This window comes from Protopterus annectens, chromosome 4.part0 (assembly GCF_019279795.1).
Source record: "Protopterus annectens isolate FY-2018-M chromosome 4.part0, PAN1.0, whole genome shotgun sequence".
NCBI lineage: Eukaryota > Metazoa > Chordata > Ceratodontiformes > Protopteridae > Protopterus > Protopterus annectens.
Genome location: NC_056733.1, coordinates 1,895,306,082 through 1,895,324,268, shown reverse-complemented (window position 1 = coordinate 1,895,324,268; position 18,187 = coordinate 1,895,306,082). Strand labels below are relative to the sequence as shown.

At 38.4% G+C, this 18,187-nt stretch overlaps 1 protein-coding gene across 2 annotated transcripts in view; it reads right to left on the bottom strand.

The window, feature by feature from the left end:
• Positions 1-18,187, bottom strand: part of LOC122800065 (calcium/calmodulin-dependent protein kinase type II subunit alpha) — a 1,141,826-nt gene that overhangs the window by 484,919 nt on the left and 638,720 nt on the right. The window lies entirely within an intron of this gene.

Genomic DNA, 18,187 nt, shown 5'->3' with positions numbered 1-18,187 from the left:
CAGCACCAGTACAAAATAAATTTTAAACAAAATATTACTTATTTATAAATCAAAGTGTAAAGTAAAAAAAAAAGAATTCTTAAGGTAAGTGCTATCAAGGTAGAAACAATGTACAGAAAAGGTGCAGTTTTTTTCTTCTGCTAAAAGCATGCATTTTGCTGTCTGTGGTACCCTTGTCTCATATGTCACTTTGTTTAAGGAATTCTTTCCAACACCTTGTGTGTGTATCACTTTGGGAAGCCAATTAAATGGTTCTGTCTTTCTTTCTTCCTAAATAAGCTCATGAATAAACTACTCATGCCTTGATAATTAAGACTTAATTAAACCATGGTGCCATTAATACATTTCAAACTCATTTTGACAGATGTCTACTTCTGCACATCAAGCTGTGTGTAAATGCAGAAAGTTTCACACAGAGGTGTAATAACATCTGAACACCTGTGGGTCCCATTTACACCGACAGAAATGTGGCAGCCCATAAAAAGCAGATATTCAGACTCCTAGTGTCTCTCAGTGGTTGGAGTACTCACAGAAAGAGCCCCCACTGAATAGGTGAACACCTTAATTTAAAGCTGTTTAAAGTAGGCAGCAATGACATATGAAAGGGTGTTAAATTGTTGGTCAGTAATTTCCAAACTCATAAGTCCAAAAGAAAGCCACAAAAACATAATATTAACTACTGGCTCTTGGCTCTAAACAACTATAGACTAAAGGGAAGGCAGCACTTTCAGGCAAAGGTAATACTGGGTGGACAGTTGTATTGTGTTTTTGAGAATGTGCCCTTTCCACTGTGCTCATTTAACTGGAAATGCAGAGCAGTACCTGTATTCCAATGGTTGACTTACAGTTCACATCTTATGGGCATTATAACTGCATGTATTCCCATGTTATAAGTGTGCTAACCATATCAGTCTTTAAGTTTCCAGGAAATTGTACTGTGCCCAGAAACGAGGTTGAATCACTGGTCAGATCTGCATGTGGAACGTAACTAGGAATATCAGTCTCGTAATGGGTACTGCTTCTTTGCATATGATATTTTTTTGTATTAGTACCTGCACAGATTTAGACAGAACGTCTTATTTTACCAGACCCCAGTGGTGCAGAATGGCCTGTGATGATCAGCTAAGTCGCATTACCATTCAGTGAATCAGTGACGTGCTATGCAAATGTATGTGCATGCAAAGATCCTGTTTTTATCAGCTTAACACATGAAGAGTTGACATCATCACAGCTTCCAAATGTATAAATATATATATATATATATATATATATATAGATATAGATATAGATATATATGCAAAAAAGGAGCACCATTCAGTCTTACTTGCCACTGACTGTTTCTCAGAATGTTCCATCTCTGCCTGCTTTTCTCTCTGTTTTTATCACTAGGAGAGAAGAACTATGAAACCATTATGGAATGTTTGCTGGTTTTAGGTAGAAATTAACATGACAATGAATTTGGAGGATTTTGAGCCCGGCAAAGATATAAGGAAAATGAATCCAATGTATGTCACTGAAATATAGAAAAAAAAATTATTTCCTTTTCCAGTACCTGATGGTCGGAATTTGAAAAACGCAAGGTGGCTGAGCTGCCTTTGCACTTCTGGATGTCATGTTATTGATTTCCTATGATGCTAATTATATAAGAACACAAGCCTTTTAAGGGCAACAAAGTTAATCTTTTTGTGTATGGGCTTGGCTTGCTACAGTAGAAGGGGTAAAAATCTTAGCATGTAACTGGTGATACTGGATGTAGCCCAGTCCTTATGCAGTACAGTGCTGGCTTAAACAGCAAATCTCATCATGAACTGATCCCAGACCTGAAACTGAAAAACTTTTAGGTCATGTAATTCTTGTCCTTTGGCACTTAGTAGCTATTGACCCCTAACCTGTTGCCTCAAACATTTGAGATACTGTGTGCATATATCAGAAACATGTCTAAGGCATCCCCTAAGGGCCTTATTTACCCAATTCTACTTTCTATTCCTGATAGCAGTTTTTCACCTTTTTGTATCATCAGTTCATATAGTAATAAAGTTACTATGTTATTAAGATAAATAAGCAAGCGACACTCCAATCCTTTCTCTTTCTCTATTACCCCTTTTTGCTATTTCTTTTTTTCAAAATTTGATTCATCTGTTTTAGCTTTAGCAGAACTGAGTTCTGAAAATATAAAACTTTTGTTCAGCTCCTATGAGTTTATACATAAGCTTCATGGTTTTTCCTAAAACGTGTGCTGCTTGCTATAAATTCAGCTGATCTGGCATTTTGAGAAAGTCTAAACCATATCAAACAGAGACCATTGTGCCAACTTCACTCTGCACATAATTTCTGTCTCTCTTCTGTGCAGCCATTGATAGCAGTGGGGGTAGTTTCAGCTCATCACTGACATCCTGTCTTGCCTTATATAAGTGGTACATTTTGAGTTATCTCTGCTTAATATCAGAGCTTTGGACGGCTTTAATCTACCTGAAATCAGCTGGACGTATAAGTGAATTTAAGTACACTTTTATCTGCTCTTTTGCATATAGTACTGCATTTCATTTATTTATTTGTGTTTTTCACTGAATATTAACTCAACTGAAGTTGTGACTGTCTCTCTACAGAGTACGTTTTAGAATTTCTGTGCAGCCATTGATAGCAGTGGGGGTTAGTTTCAGCTCATCACTGACATCCTGTCTTGCTTTATATAAGTGGTACATTTTGAGTTATCTCTGCTTAGCATCAGAGCTTTGGCCGGCTAACATCTACCTTAAATCAGCTGGACATGTAAGTGAATTTAAGTACAAATTTATCTGCTCTTTTGCATATAGTACTGTATTTAATTTATTTATTTCTATTTTTCACTGAATATTAACTCAACTGAAGTTGTGGCTGTCTCTCTACAGAGTACTTTTTAGAATTTCTGTGTAGCCATTGATAGCAGTGGGGGTTAGTTTCAGCTCATCACTGACATCCTGTCTTGCCTTATATAAGTGGTACATTTTGAGTTATCTCTGCTTAATATCAGAGCTTTGTCAGGCTAACATCTACCTGAAATCAACTGGACGCATAAGTGAATTTAAGTACACTTTTATCTGCTCTTTTGCATATAGTACTGAATTTATTTATTTGTGTTTTTCACTGAATATTAACTCACCAGAAGTTGTGGCTGTCTCTCTACAGTTGGTGGCTTTGAAATTGCCCGCCCCTCTTGTAAATTTGTATTTGAATACTCCTTCTGGACCCATCTCATTTGCTCACTCAACTGAGTGCAATGAGATCATATTCTGATTTCAGGCACTCCTACTGTGTACAAAGAGAGCATTTGGGAAGGACAACCCCTGTAGCCTCTTAATCCTGCTCTGTTCCTTCCCTCAAAAAAAAAAAAAAAATATATATATATATATATATATATATATATATATACACACATTATTCATCTGCTCTTACTGTAACTGTCTTAGTTGCTCCTCTGCATGCTGTTATTTGTTCAGTCGCTTACTTACTTTGCACTTATTACTGCTTGTTAATAGCCTTCTAATTTACTGCCTTCTGCACTTGTTTTTTAGTCATTTGTTAATTTAATTGCATTTATTCGAACTGTATTTGCCGTAGTGTTACTACACGCTCAGGTGTGCTGGCCTGCACTACAATTTTAATTGTATTTACTGCTGTTTTAGCTGCTTTTCTGCTGGAGGGATAGATTCCTATCCCAGAGACTTCCCATACTCTGGAACAGGCTACCCATCTATGTCAAGCAAAGTTCTTCATTATCACTCTTCAAGAAAAATCTTGATGAGTGGATGGGAAACAGGAAATAGACCCTGGGGATCACTTCTGTGTCTCTGCTCGACAGTGGCACAGGAAAATAACTTTCCTAGGTGGCGTAAGCTAGGGAACCTTGTTGGCTAGGCTTACGTAGGCCCTTGGGCCACTAGCCTAGTACCTACCTATGAACAAAAAAAAAAAAATTCTAAGCTTGTTTCCTGCCTTTCCTGTAACTAGTCAAGTCCAGATACAGACTTGCTGTATCCAGGACTGTCGGTAAGCTTATTAGCCCCCCAAGCCTTTCTGTGTTGGAGGGAAGCCTTCTAGCTTATCAGTGGGAGTGGTAATAACTAGGTAGCCTATCTACCATGGGAAGAGTGGGTTTTGGCCCTGAAATTGTAGTTCATTGGCCATTTGGGCAGTTTTTCCATCTCTTTCTGGTTAAAAGCCCGTTTTGCATTTGGTCCCCGCCTTTCCTATAACTAGTGTAATCCAGGTATAGATTTGCTGTATCCAGGACTGTTGGTAAGCTTCTGATCCCCCCCAAGCCCTTCTGTGTTAGAGAGAAGCCTTATAGCTTATCAGTGGGAGTGGCAAGCACTAGGTAACCTATCAACCACAGGAGGAGTGGTTTCTGGCCCAGAAATTATAGTTTATTGGCCGTTTGGGAAGCTTTTTCATGTCTTTCAACCTTCTGATTTAAAAGTCTGTGTCTGTGCTTGTTTTCTGCCTTTCCTGTTACTAGTCTAGTCCATGTACAGAGCTGCTGTGTCCAGGATTGTTAGTATGCTTCTGAGCCACCAAGCCTTTCTGTGTTGAAGAAAAGCCTTCTAGTTTATCAGTGGGAGTGGTAAGCACTAGGTAGCCTATCCTCCACAAGAAGAGTGAGTTTTGGCCCAGAAATTGTAGTTTATTTGGCCGTTTGAGCAGTTTTCCCTCTCTTTCACCTTACTGGCTTAAAAGCCTAAGTTTGTACTTGTTCCCCACCATTCCTGCAACTAGTCTAGTCCAGGTAAAGGTTTACTGTATTCCAGGACTCTTTGTAAGCTTCTGAGTCCCCCAAGACTTTTTGTGTTGGAGGGAAGCCTTCTAGCTTATCAGTGGGAGTGGTAAGCATTAGGTAGCCTATCTACCACAAGAGGAGTGGTTCCTGGCCCAGAAATTGTAGCTATTGGCCGTTTGGGCAGTTTTTTTTCCATCTCTTTCCACATTCTGATTTAAAAGCCGCACTTGCACTTGTTTCCCATCTTTCTTGTAACTAGCCTAGTTCAGATACAGAGTTGCTGTATCCAGGACTGTTGGTAAGCTTCTGAGCCCTGCAAGCCTTTCTGTGTTGGATGAAAGCCTTCTAGCTTATCAGTGAGAGTGGTAAGCACTAGGTAGCCTGTCTACCATGAGAGGAGAGGTTCTTGGCCCAGAAATTGTAGTTTATTGACCATTTGGACAGTTTGTCCGTCTCTTTCAACTTTCTGGTTTAAAAGACAACATCTGCACTTGTTTCCCATCTTTCCTGTAACTAACCTACTGGGTAGCACTAGTAAGCCTTAAACTGAAACAAGCCTTCTAGCTTAGGAGAGAGACTTTGGCGTGATTATCAGTTTTCTGTACTTTCTTGCTGTACTTAACTGTTTTCGCCTAAACACAGATTTTCCAATGTTTATTGTGATTTAAAAGCTTGTTTTTTCACATATTGTACTTATCTGACTGCCTGCACTTTTAAAAAGTTATTTTTTTGTTTAAATAATTTGTTTAACTGTTGTAGGCTACACACTAAAGTGCGATAGCCTTTTCTGGTCGTTTGTAGTTGTTTAAAGCTGTTTTAAGTGTATTTTTTACTGTTTTTGCCTTATCTTTTCAAAAAAACATTTTTGTTTCCCACCTTTCTAAACTAGTATAGTCCAGTTTTCAGGCTGGTGCTGAATTCAGGGCTGTGATACTAGTTTCTGAGTTGCCCATTCCTTACTTGGCTAGAAGGAAGTCTCTCTGTTCACCTGTGAGAGAGGGGAGCTTTGAACAACTTCTATGTCCCTGGAGGAGTGGTTCCAACCCAAAAGTTAGTAGTTCATTGGCCATTTTGGGATAATTTCTATCTCTTTCATTTCCCTACTACAAAAAACACTTTTGCACAGTTTTGCGCACTGGGCAGTGCCGGTTAGCTATGGTTAAATTATTCCTGGCTCCACTAAGTCTACTCTTCAGTTTTTCCCTTGAAACTAGTCTAACTCTCAACCTAAGCACTCGAAAAGCATCTTACAGCCCAGCACTTGCTCAGACCTAATAGCAAGCACTAATATACCCGAACACTGATTGCCCAGCAGGGCAAGGCTCTTTATTCATCCCTCACCAACCAAGCAACTCAGCAGCTCACCCTACTATTCAGGTATGACCAAAGGGAAACTTCAGGTGCACTCTCCAGTCCAGCTGGTGAATCTGGGTATCCCAAGACAATGTTACAACTGCCTCATGCACACAGACAACCCTCTCCTCCTACTACAAAACACTAACATATGTGAGAGATGCAATTATGCAGCCAAATTGGAAGCTAAGCTGTCTCCACCCAATTCTGGAAAAGACAGTCAAGAGGAGAAGGTTAACACTTGCACCACAACTCCAGCCGCACACAGACCTACTAAAACAGCACTGGCAAAAAATACACATAAATACAGGGGCGGCTCGTGGCATAGGGCTGCCGGACTGCAGCCCCCTCAAAAAGAAAAAAAGAAAGAAAAAGAAATGAAAAATAAAAAAAAATATTTTTTTAAAATTCGCGGACTTCGCGCATAGACCGAGTCCCGGCTTATCGGTCTATGCGCATGCTCAGGGCAGCCCGGCCAAGGGGGACACAAGGAGCATCTGTGCACTTTTACAGTGCACAGACCCGCCAGGATTATGGGACGCGTCCGGACTGGCAAGAGGAGCAGCAGGGACTCGGGACAGTGCCTCAGGGATCTCGTCGGCGTCGGGAAGGAGCATGTGGATCTCGCGGGTCTTCAGTATTGCGCGGGAAGGATGTATGTACGGACGTTAACTCTGGATGTATTCATTCAGGAAAGGTGCCTTTCAATTTACAATGTTTATTTTTCTTTGTGTATGGTGCTTTACTGGAGTGTGTGTGTGTGTGTGTGTGTGTGAAAATGCCCCAGGTGCTTATGGTGGTGTGGTAGGGAATGCCTCAGGCTTGAACCCTGTACCCTGTATGCAGGTGTTAAAGACTTGAGTTCCTACCCACCACCATTTGTAAAAATTTCAGATTTTACCTCATATTTGATCTGATCTGTTCCTCATAATATCTGTGGTTTGTAAATGTTGTAATGCTTGATATTTGATGGTGTAGTAGTAGCATTGTTGCCTCACAGCTGCAGGTTCTTGGGTTTGATTCTTGGCTGGGGTTCCTTCTTTGTGGGGTCTGTATCTTCTCCCTGTGTTTGTGTGGGTTTGCTTTTGTGCCCTCCCATGTTACAAAGACATGTCTGCATTATTTCTTCCTGGGCCTCCGCTGAAAATTTGTTTATTTGTTCCAAGTCAGACTGTCCTGATTAAAAATGTTAAATAAAATTGATAGGCATTTGAATTTCAGACTTAAGGGTTTCTGAATGTTTAATTCCCTGGTCCCGATTTGATGGTGCAGTGGTAGTATTGTTGCCTCACAGCTATAGGTTTTCTGGTTTGATTCTTGGTTGGGGTGGCTTCTGTGTGGAGTCTGCATCTCCTGCCTGTGTTTGTGTGGATTTGCTCTGGTGCCCTGCCATTTTACAAAGATGTGTCTGCAGTTTTAATCCCTGCGTCTCTGCTGAAAATTGTTTTTGTTCTGTCCGCAGTAAATTTGACAGGCATTTGAATTTCAGACTTCAGGTTTCTGAATGTTTAATTCCTTGCAGATTTGATGGTGCAGTGGTAGTATTGTTGCCTCACAGCTATAGGTTTTCTGGTTTGATTCTTGGTTGGGGTGGCTTCTGTGTGGAGTCTGCATCTCCTGCCTGTGTTTGTGTGGATTTGCTCTGGTGCCCTGCCATTTTACAAAGATGTGTCTGCAGTTTTAATCCCTCGTGCCTCTGCTGAAAATTGGTTTTGGTCTGTCCGCAGTAAATTTGACAGGCATTTGAATTTCAGACTTCAGGTTTCTGAATGTTTAATTCCTTGCAGATTTGATGGTGCAGTGGTAGTATTGTTGCCTCACAGCTATAGGTTTTCTGGTTTGATTCTTGGTTGGGGTGGCTTCTGTGTGGAGTCTGCATCTCCTGCCTGTGTTTGTGTGGATTTGCTCTGGTGCCCTGCCATTTTACAAAGATGTGTCTGCAGTTTTAATCCCTCGTCCTCTGCTGAAAATTGTTTTTGTTCTGTCCGCAGTAAATTTGACAGGCATTTGAATTTCAGACTTCAGGTTTCTGAATGTTTAATTCCTTGCAGATTTGATGGTGCAGTGGTAGTATTGTTGCCTCACAGCTATAGGTTTTCTGGTTTGATTCTTGGTTGGGGTGGCTTCTGTGTGGAGTCTGCATCTCCTGCCTGTGTTTGTGTGGATTTGCTCTGGTGCCCTGCCATTTTACAAAGATGTGTCTGCAGTTTTAATCCCTCGTCTCTGCTGAAAATTGTTTTGTTCTGTCCAGTAAATTTGACAGGCATTTGAATTTCAGACTTCAGGTTTCTGAATGTTTAATTCCTTGCAGATTTGATGGTGCAGTGGTAGTATTGTTGCCTCACAGCTATAGGTTTTCTGGTTTGATTCTTGGTTGGGGTGGCTTCTGTGTGGAGTCTGCATCTCCTGCCTGTGTTTGTGTGGATTTGCTCTGGTGCCCTGCCATTTTACAAAGATGTGTCTGCAGTTTTAATCCCTCGTCTCTGCTGAAAATTGTTTTTGTTCTGTCCAGTAAATTTGACAGGCATTTGAATTTCAGACTTCAGGTTTCTGAATGTTTAATTCCTTGCAGATTTGATGGTGCAGTGGTAGTATTGTTGCCTCACAGCTATAGGTTTTCTGGTTTGATTCTTGGTTGGGGTGGCTTCTGTCTGCATCTCCTCCATGTGTTTGTGTGGATTTGCTCTGGTGCCCTGCCATTTTACAAAGACGTGTCTGCAGTTTTAATCCCTGCTGAAAATTGGTTTTGTTCTGTCCGCAGTAAAATTGACAGGCATTTGAATTTCAGACTTCAGGTTTCTGAATGTTTAATTCCTTGCATAATTGATGGTGCGGTGGTAGTATTGTTGCCTCACAGCTATAGGTTTTCTGGTTTGATTCTTGGTTGGGGTGGCTTCTGTTTGGAGTCTGCATCTCCTGCCTGTGTTTGTGTGGATTTGCTCTGGTGCCCTGCCATTTTACAAAGATGTGTCTGCAGTTTTAATCCCTCTCTGCTGAAAATTGTTTTTGTTCTGTCCAGTAAAATTGACAGGCATTTGAATTTCAGACTTCAGGTTTCTGAATGTTTAATTCCTTGTATAATTGATGGTGCAGTGATAGTATTGTTACCTCACAACTATAGGTTTTCTGGTTTGATTCTTGGTTGGGGTGGCTTCTGTCTGCATCTCCTCCTGTATTTGTGTGGATTTGCTCTGGTGCCCTGCCATTTTGCAAAGACGTGTCTGCAGTATTAATCCCTGCATCTCTGCTGAAAATTGTTTTTGTTCTGTCCGCAGTAAAATTGACAGGCATTTGAATTTCAGACTTCAGGTTTCTGAATGTTTGATTCCTTGCAGATTTGATGGTGCAGTGGTAGTATTGTTGCCTCACAGCTATAGGTTTTCTGGTTTGATTCTTGGTTGGGGTGGCTTCTGTGTGGAGTCTGCATCTCCTCCATGTGTTTGTGTGGATTTGCTCTGGTGCCCTGCCATTTTACAAAGACGTGTCTGCAGTTTTAATCCCTGCTGAAAATTGGTTTTGTTCTGTCCGCAGTAAAATTGACAGGCATTTGAATTTCAGACTTCAGGTTTCTGAATGTTTAATTCCTTGCATAATTGATGGTGCGGTGGTAGTATTGTTGCCTCACAGCTATAGGTTTTCTGGTTTGATTCTTGGTTGGGGTGGCTTCTGTTTGGAGTCTGCATCTCCTGCCTGTGTTTGTGTGGATTTGCTCTGATGCCCTGCCATTTTACAAAGACGGTATTAATCCCTGCGTCTCTGCTGAAAATTGTTTTTGTTCTGTCCGCAGTAGAATTGACCCGCATTTGAATTTCAAACTTCATGTTCTTCAGAATACATAGTAGCACAACCTTTTTCTAGCAATTTTCTAAGTTTATAAGATGAATATTTTAAATTTGTCCCTATTTTTGGGACTGTATTCCCCATTATTGGCTTCAGGTTTTGTGCTAAGGTTGACAGCTATGGCAAGAACTGAATTCACTGAATATGGACTGTAGAATTGTGCATATTTACTGATAAAGGTGCACTGTAGAATTGTGCATATTTACTGATAATGGTGGACTGTAGAATTGTGCATATTTACTAATAATGGTGGACTGTGGAATTGTGCATATTTACTAATAATGGTGGACTGTAGAATTGTGTATATTTACTAATAATGGTGGACTGTGGAAGTCTGAGTAGACTTTTTATGATAAATGTTCTCAACTGGGCAGTTTTGCCATTATGGGTGCATATGTTTTGTTTCATTGCTTACTGGAAAAATGTTCAAAACAAATTTAAAACACCCTCTAACAAGTGTACTGTATTGTACAAGGAATATAATTTTAGTACAATGAGGAAGGTGTATCAAAGAGCACATGTATGTTTCATATGCAAGGCCTATGATTCGAAAACAGCCCAAAATTAATCTTTATCTGCCACTGGCAAAATGTATTTTCTTTGAATGTGGGTTTCAATGAATGTGAGTTTCAAGGGCAGAGAAGTTTTAATGCTAAGTTTTCATTGTGAGACTGCATTGCTTTGTTTAACAGATTACTTAATGTTTGTGCTGTAAAATACAAAATAAAACTTTCAAATGAAGTCCAATCATTGAAGTAAAGCAGTATGCACATTAGTGTTTATGGTAAATGGAGTGAAATAGCCAAGTAATGGTTAATTGGAATGGCTGCAGAGGCTCCAGTTCAACCATTATTTTGTCAGGGGAAGGGCAGCAAACTCAGACAGGCCCAGCTGAACTATACCTCCCAACTGTCCAGATTTTCAAAGAATGAATAGATTTTGCTTCTTATTTTGGTTTGTTGTTCATAAAATTTGTAGTTTTAATTCCTAAATGATTTGCCAGAAGTCACTAAATAATAAGTTTCAGACTTCATAACCTTCATAAAATGCATGTTAAAGTAAGAGCCGTTCTATCAACTGTCTCAATTTATACAAGAGCAATTTTAGTACTGTTTATATGTGCCCCAATATATTTGGCCTTGTTCAGATTTACTGCATTAACAGGTTGAGAGGTACATGCAAATAAATTGCTTTATAGAATTAGGCATAGCCAACCTCTCAACTGTCCCCAATTTTTGGCTCAAAATGTTGCTCTTCCCCTAATAATCCCTCCAAAATAGCAATTTTGGAAGAAAACATGGAGGGTTTACAATTAAGAAATAACTGTAATAATCAAAGTTATAGATTACTTGAAATGCATGTAGATTCTTTTATTTTGTCAGCTGCTCAAGGTAGCAGTACTAATATTAAAGTGTCCCTTCTTTGACAGGTAGAAGCTGTATTGTGTGTCTATTTTATATTTTTGCATCACATTTTTGGTCCATTTTTCATAAAATTGTGTTTTTGGCAAATTAGTGACAAATCACTAAAGACTGAAGTTAGAAAATGACAGACATTTGAGTTTCAGATTTTATACCCTTCAGAAAATTCATACTAATGCAAGACCTATTCTATTATCTTTCTAAGTTTATTAGAGCAATATTTAAAAATTGTCCTTTGTTGTGCCTTTGTCCCACTTCTGTGTATGGCTTTGTCCAGATTTCTTGCTCTTGAAGTTGAGAGGTATGACAAATGTGTCAGGGCCATCACAGTCAGCCAGAGAGATTTCAAATTGTGACATGCTTGTTGCACCCCATGTAGTGACTCTGGATGTGTCCAAGCAAGGCAAGGAGTAGTTGTATCTACCTTGGATGGGGAGGACACACTGCATAAGTACTACAGTGGCTTTTCATCTGTCCTTGATTTTGCAGAATGGTCTGGTTTCTGTCATATTTTTGTACTGTTGATTTATGCTTATTACTCAAAGTGCCTGTTGCTCTGTGTTTAAGTAGCAATGCTTTAATGACCATAAGGTAAGCTTGTCTGACATCGTAAGATGCAAGTAAGCTTTAATAAGCATACTGTTAAAGAATTGCCAACATTGAAAGCCTTTCTGTTGTTGCCATGCAGAGAATACTTGACTAGATAATGTATAAGCCTTGGGTATTAAAGGACAGGATTCCATTATTTTAAAAGCTCATTACACTTGTTGGAGACTTCCAGTCATCTCTACAGGCTTTACCCGTAAACTAAACAGAATGCCAATCATGTGTGGTCCATAACCTGTACAGTAATCCTTTAAGCAATGTATCTTGAGCTTGTTTCTTGTTTGCTTTTCATTTTTACTTTTATCATGTTTTCCCCATGAAACGTTGTCAGGCAGCAGGTCTTTTGGATAAGAAACATTTTACAAGTGGGGGCATCACATAGATTTCTACTTTCAGCATGTTGCTTGGTACTTTAATAAAGCTGAATATATTATAATTAGAACTGCAGTGCAAGGAGAAGTAGTTTGAGTTGAGTGCTTCTGGTTTTTCTTATACTTGATTTTGACTGGCATTCCAGTAATGTATTTAAAAGTAATTTATTTTTTCATGCCTCACAACCTTTTGTTTCCATCTAGATATTAAGTAAGCTGTCATGCAGCCAATGCATTGAAATATTTTTATTCTTCTACACTTATTTTTGTCTTGATTGGACTTTCATAATGATGGTTTGCCACCCAGGGCAGCGTATTTAATTAAAGTTAGTTTTTTTGTGGTTTTGTGCATAGCTCCTCCCCTTTATGGTTGACCACATGACCCCGCCCATTCAGCGTCTCCTGCAGCCCCCCTGTGATTTGAAGTCACCAGCCGCCACTGCATAAATACACAAAATCATATTTGGAGGCTATAAATAAAAACCTGCAAAAGCATCAGAGACCTCCAAAGCAGACACCCAAACAACCTGCACTTCCCGTCACAAACCAGACAACACATAAAACACAAAATCAGTGTACCGCACAATCACAGCCCTTAAGGTGAAATAACATACCTAACACAATAGTAATAAGTGACTCTATAGTCAGGCACACTGAGGTCCCACTCACTAGACTGGACAAGCAGAAGGTTACTGTTAGCTGCCTGTCGGGAACCAGAATACACCACATAACACAAGCACTCAGGTCACTCCAGAACAACTACAGATATGACTCTGTCATTGTTCCTGTTGGTGTGAATGACCTGAGATATACCTCACTGTACTACATTAAAAGAGAAATGGAAGAGCTTTCTGATCATGCAGCCCAGGCTGGTATGACCCTGACCCTGAGTAGCATCTTGCCTTCACCAAGAATGATACCTCAGTATAAAGAAAAAATTATAAATTTCAACAATTGGCTAAGCTTCTGGTGTCATTCAAAGGGGATCCAGTGTCTGTCAGCCTGAGACGACATGCTCGATGAGCCGAGTTGCTTCGCAAGAGATGGCTTGCACTTGACACCCCTAGGCTTTCGAATACTGGCCAAGGCTCTTGCTGCCCCCATAGTGCCTTTTTCAGGCAAGGCTCAAAAGTCAAACCCACCTCCATAAACAGCACAATTACCAAAAAACTGAGGGTTATGCTACTCAACGCCAGGAGTTTAAATCTCAAAATTCACGCTCTCAAAGCACTCCTCAGTATGGAGAACGTCGACATCTGTGCAGTAACTGAAACCTGGTTCTAGGCTCCAGACAGCACCCCAGCACTTCTGGGCTACAACTCATACCACACGTTTTGGCTACAGAACACGGACCGAAACATAAAAGGAGGGGGTGTATCCATATTTATCAAGAATACCTACACCTCCAGGTTAGTGGCTCAGCATGATACCTCTGAGATCGTTCATGTGCAACTAACATTGGGCAAATCTGCAATGCAAATTGTGGCCTGCTACAGATCACCCTCCATGACCCAGGACTACCACTCCACTTTTCTGGAAACACTGGAAAACATGAAGGTGCTACCAAACACCCTGATATTGGGTGATTTCAATTACCCTACCATTCAGTGGGAAAACTACTCGAGTACAAATGCCCAGGCCCATCGCTTCCTAAAATTCATCAACTCAAATGCCCTGGATCAGCTGGTAAACTCCCCTACAAGAGGTGAAAACATATTGGACCTGGTCATCACCAACATGGACGACAGTTGTTCCACACCGGAGGTCAACCCATCACTGGTTAGATCAGACCATGAACTAATCACTCTGGATGTCCACACCCCACCACCACCCCCAACTAAGGAAACCACAGTAAAAAAACTTTTCTAAAGCAAACCTCACCTTACTTAAGACAGAGGTGGTAAGTTTCACAGCCCCCACGCTAAAGGATAACACTGCCCAAGATGCAGAAACCTTTACAAATGCATTCTATGAGCACCTACAAGGATGCATGGATCGTGCCATCCCTAGCAAAACCAAGACTCACTTCTCTAAGAGAAGGAAACCAATTTGGTGGACTCCTGCAGTAAACAGGCTATACAATAGAAGGAGAAAACTAGTCCAGAAAAAAAGCAAATCCCAAGAAGGAAAGACATCCCTGATCAGTATCAGTAAGAAACTGAGGTCCCTCATGAAATCATCCAAGGCTAACTTCGAAAGAAAAATAGCCAAGGATTCAAAAGATAACCACAAAGCCTTTTTTAGCTATGTTAAGAATCTAAGTGTCAACTCGCAGATATGCACTGAACTAGTGCAAAATAGCACAAAATATACTGATATTGCCAACATCCTGGCAGATAGATTCAGTGCAAACTTCACCCCCTCTCTCCTCCAAAAGGGCCCACAACAATACTGGAAAAGTGTAGTGTCCCAAAAATCACAGACGCACAGGTGAAAACAGCCCTTTCAAAAGCCAAAAACACAGCGTCAATGGGACCAGATGGTGTCCCAGGCTGCGTCTTGCATGAACTACAGAATGAACTAACCCCCCACCTAAACACGCTGTTCAGCCTCAGCATCTCCACAAGCTACATGCCCATAGAATGTTGCACAGCAACGGTTATTCCTCCCCACAAAGGAGGGGCCACAACTGACCCTGGTAACTATAACTCTCACAACACCAGCTCTTCAGCTCGAACAGACCTCACTGCACTGATATTCAGATAAAACAACAGCCAGTTCACCAAACCAGTTTATTCTCTATAGAATCTCTAGCGCCTCGGCTTTACAAAGCCTTCAAGGAGTAACTAACAATACACTTCCATTCAGTATTTATACACATACCTATTAACTCATTATACAATTAAGAGTTCATTAAACAATTAAGAATCCAATTAAAAAAACAATAGTATGTTTATATCACACTCTTCCAACAACAGTCAATATTCAACCCTTTTGGCATTAATCTTTGATATTTTAAAATGAAAATTAATTCTTTCTTTAAAAGTAAGTTTTTTTATTTTTTCCTCACTAGCTTCATTTCTAATAATGTGTTCTAAAATAGACACCCTAAAACTAGTAATGTCAGAATTATGGTATTTTACAAAGTGTTGAGCCAAAGGGCTCTCTAACTTGTTGTTCTTAATATCTCTCAGATGCTCCATAATTCTAACTTTAAACATTCTTTTTGTCTGTCCTATTTAAAATTTTTTGCATCTACATTTTATAATATAAATGACTTGTTCAGTGACACAACTAAAAGAACCTGTAGGTTTGAAGCTTATTCCATTTATGTAGGGAAAAACACTATCTACATGAGCACAAACTTTACATTTCCCACAAGATGTGGTGCCTATATTTCTTATTGTTCTACCTACATCTTGAGTGGGTAATTCAAATTTAGTATGTACTATTATGTCTCTTATGTTCCTTCCTCTTCGATAACTAAACATTAATTTTTTGTTAGCCATCTCACTTAATTCTTTAAAATTTTGTAGGAATCTCCAAAAATATGATATACATCTTTTAATATCATCACTACAGATATTATATGTAGACACCATGAAAATATTATCCGTATCTCTATATGATAGGTTTTGAAATTGATGAAATTATTAATAGTGTAAATATTTCAAATGTGAATTTTAATTTAACAAAAAAAGAATGGATTGAATTAATGAAATTTTCCAAACAGAATGAATTGATAGTAAAGCCTTCAGACAAAGGTAATAAAATTGTTATTATGCACTACATGCAATATTTTAAAATGTGTATGAATTTATTAGCGGATACATCAGTTTATTGTGAGAGTTCTGTGACAGAAGTTAGAATAGCCAAAGAAAATTATTTAGAATTAATTAACAAAGGCTTAAGACTAGGCTACTGGAGTGAAAATGATGTAGATTATAAGTTGAATATAACAGAATGTAGTCCTGCACAATTTTACTGCTTACCAAAACTACATAAGGATATGAATAACCCCCCGGGGAGACCGATTGTTTCGGCAAGAAATTATTTTTTACACAATCTAGGGCTGATTTTACATCAAGTGTTACTAAAGGAAGCTATTAAACTACCATCATACATAAAAGATTATTTTGACTTTTTGAATAAAATTAAAAATATTGTTTGGTGTGAAGATATGTATTGGCTAACAATGGATGTTAGTAGTTTATATACGAATATCAAAAATAAACATGGTATAGAGGCATTACTTAAATCAATGGGAGATTATCTATTAACACATTATGTGTTGGAATTAGTTAAATTCTGTTTGGAAAACAACTATTTTAACTTCAATAACAGAACCTACCATCAAATACAAGGTACAGCCATGGGTGCAGCATTTGCACCCATGTATGCTAATATTTTTATGGGTCATATGGAATCTGAGTGTATTTATACACATTCTTTTGTAAAAAAATATGTTATACACTATTTTAGATTTATAGATGACTTGATTTTTTTGTGCAAAGGAGGTAAAAATGATAGTGAAAATTTTATACAAGATATACAAAAGAATAGGTTTAATATCAAATTTGATGGAATACAGTGTGGAGATAATGTCTCTTTTTTAGATGTTAACCTAAAGGGGCTTATAGGAGAACATATAGTCACTGGAATACATAGAAAATTTAACTGTATTAATCAATTCTTGATGGGCACTAGTTGCCATCCGAATCATGTAATAGAAGCTATACCATATAGTGAATTATTAAGGATCTCCAGAATATGTAATAATGAAGAAGAATTCCTAAAGGAAGTTAATGATACCACAGAAATGTTTATGAATAGAAAATATAATATGCAAGTGGTAAAGAAAAGTAGGGATGAAATATTTCATAAAAGATATAACAACAGATTTCAGGCAAAAAAGATAAGTGATATGATGTATAGTAAAGAATATAGAGATACGGATAATATTTTCATGGTGTCTACATATAATATCTGTAGTGATGATATTAAAAGATGTATATCATATTTTTGGAGAATCCTACAAAATTTTAAAGAATTAAGTAAGATGACTAACAAAAAATGAATGTTTAGTTATCGAAGAGGAAGGAACATAAGAGACATAATAGTACATACTAAATTTGAATTACCCACTCAAGATGTAGGTAGAACAAATAAGAAATATAGGCACCATCTTGGGCTGAACAAGTCATTTATATTATAAAATGTGGATGCAAAAAATTTTACATAGGACAGATGAAAAGAATGTTTAAAGTTAGAATTATGGAGCATCTGAGAGAGGAAGGAACATAAGAGACATAATAGTACATACTAAATTTGAATTACCCACTCAAGATGTAGGTAGAACAATAAGAAATATAGGCACCACATCTTGTGGGAAATGTAAAGTTTGTGCTCATGTAGATAGTGTTTTTCCCTACATAAATGGAATAAGCTTCAAACCTACAGGTTCTTTTAGTTGTGTCACTGAACAAGTCATTTATATTATAAAATGTGGATGCAAAAAATTTTACATAGGACAGACGAAAAGAATGTTTAAAGTTAGAATTATGGAGCATCTGAGAGATATTAAGAACAACAAGTTAGAGAGCCCTTTGGCTCAACACTTTGTAAAATACCATAATTCTGACATTACTAGTTTTAGAGTGTCTATTTTAGAACACATTATTAGAAATGAAGCTAGTGAGGAAAAAATAAAAAACTTACTTTTAAAGAAAGAATTAATTTTCATTTTAAAATATCAAAGATTAATGCCAAAAGGGTTGAATATTGACTGTTGTTGGAAGAGTGTGATATAAACATACTATTGTTTTTTTAATTGGATTCTTAATTGTTTAATGAACTCTTAATTGTATAATGAGTTAATAGGTATGTGTATAAATACTGAATGG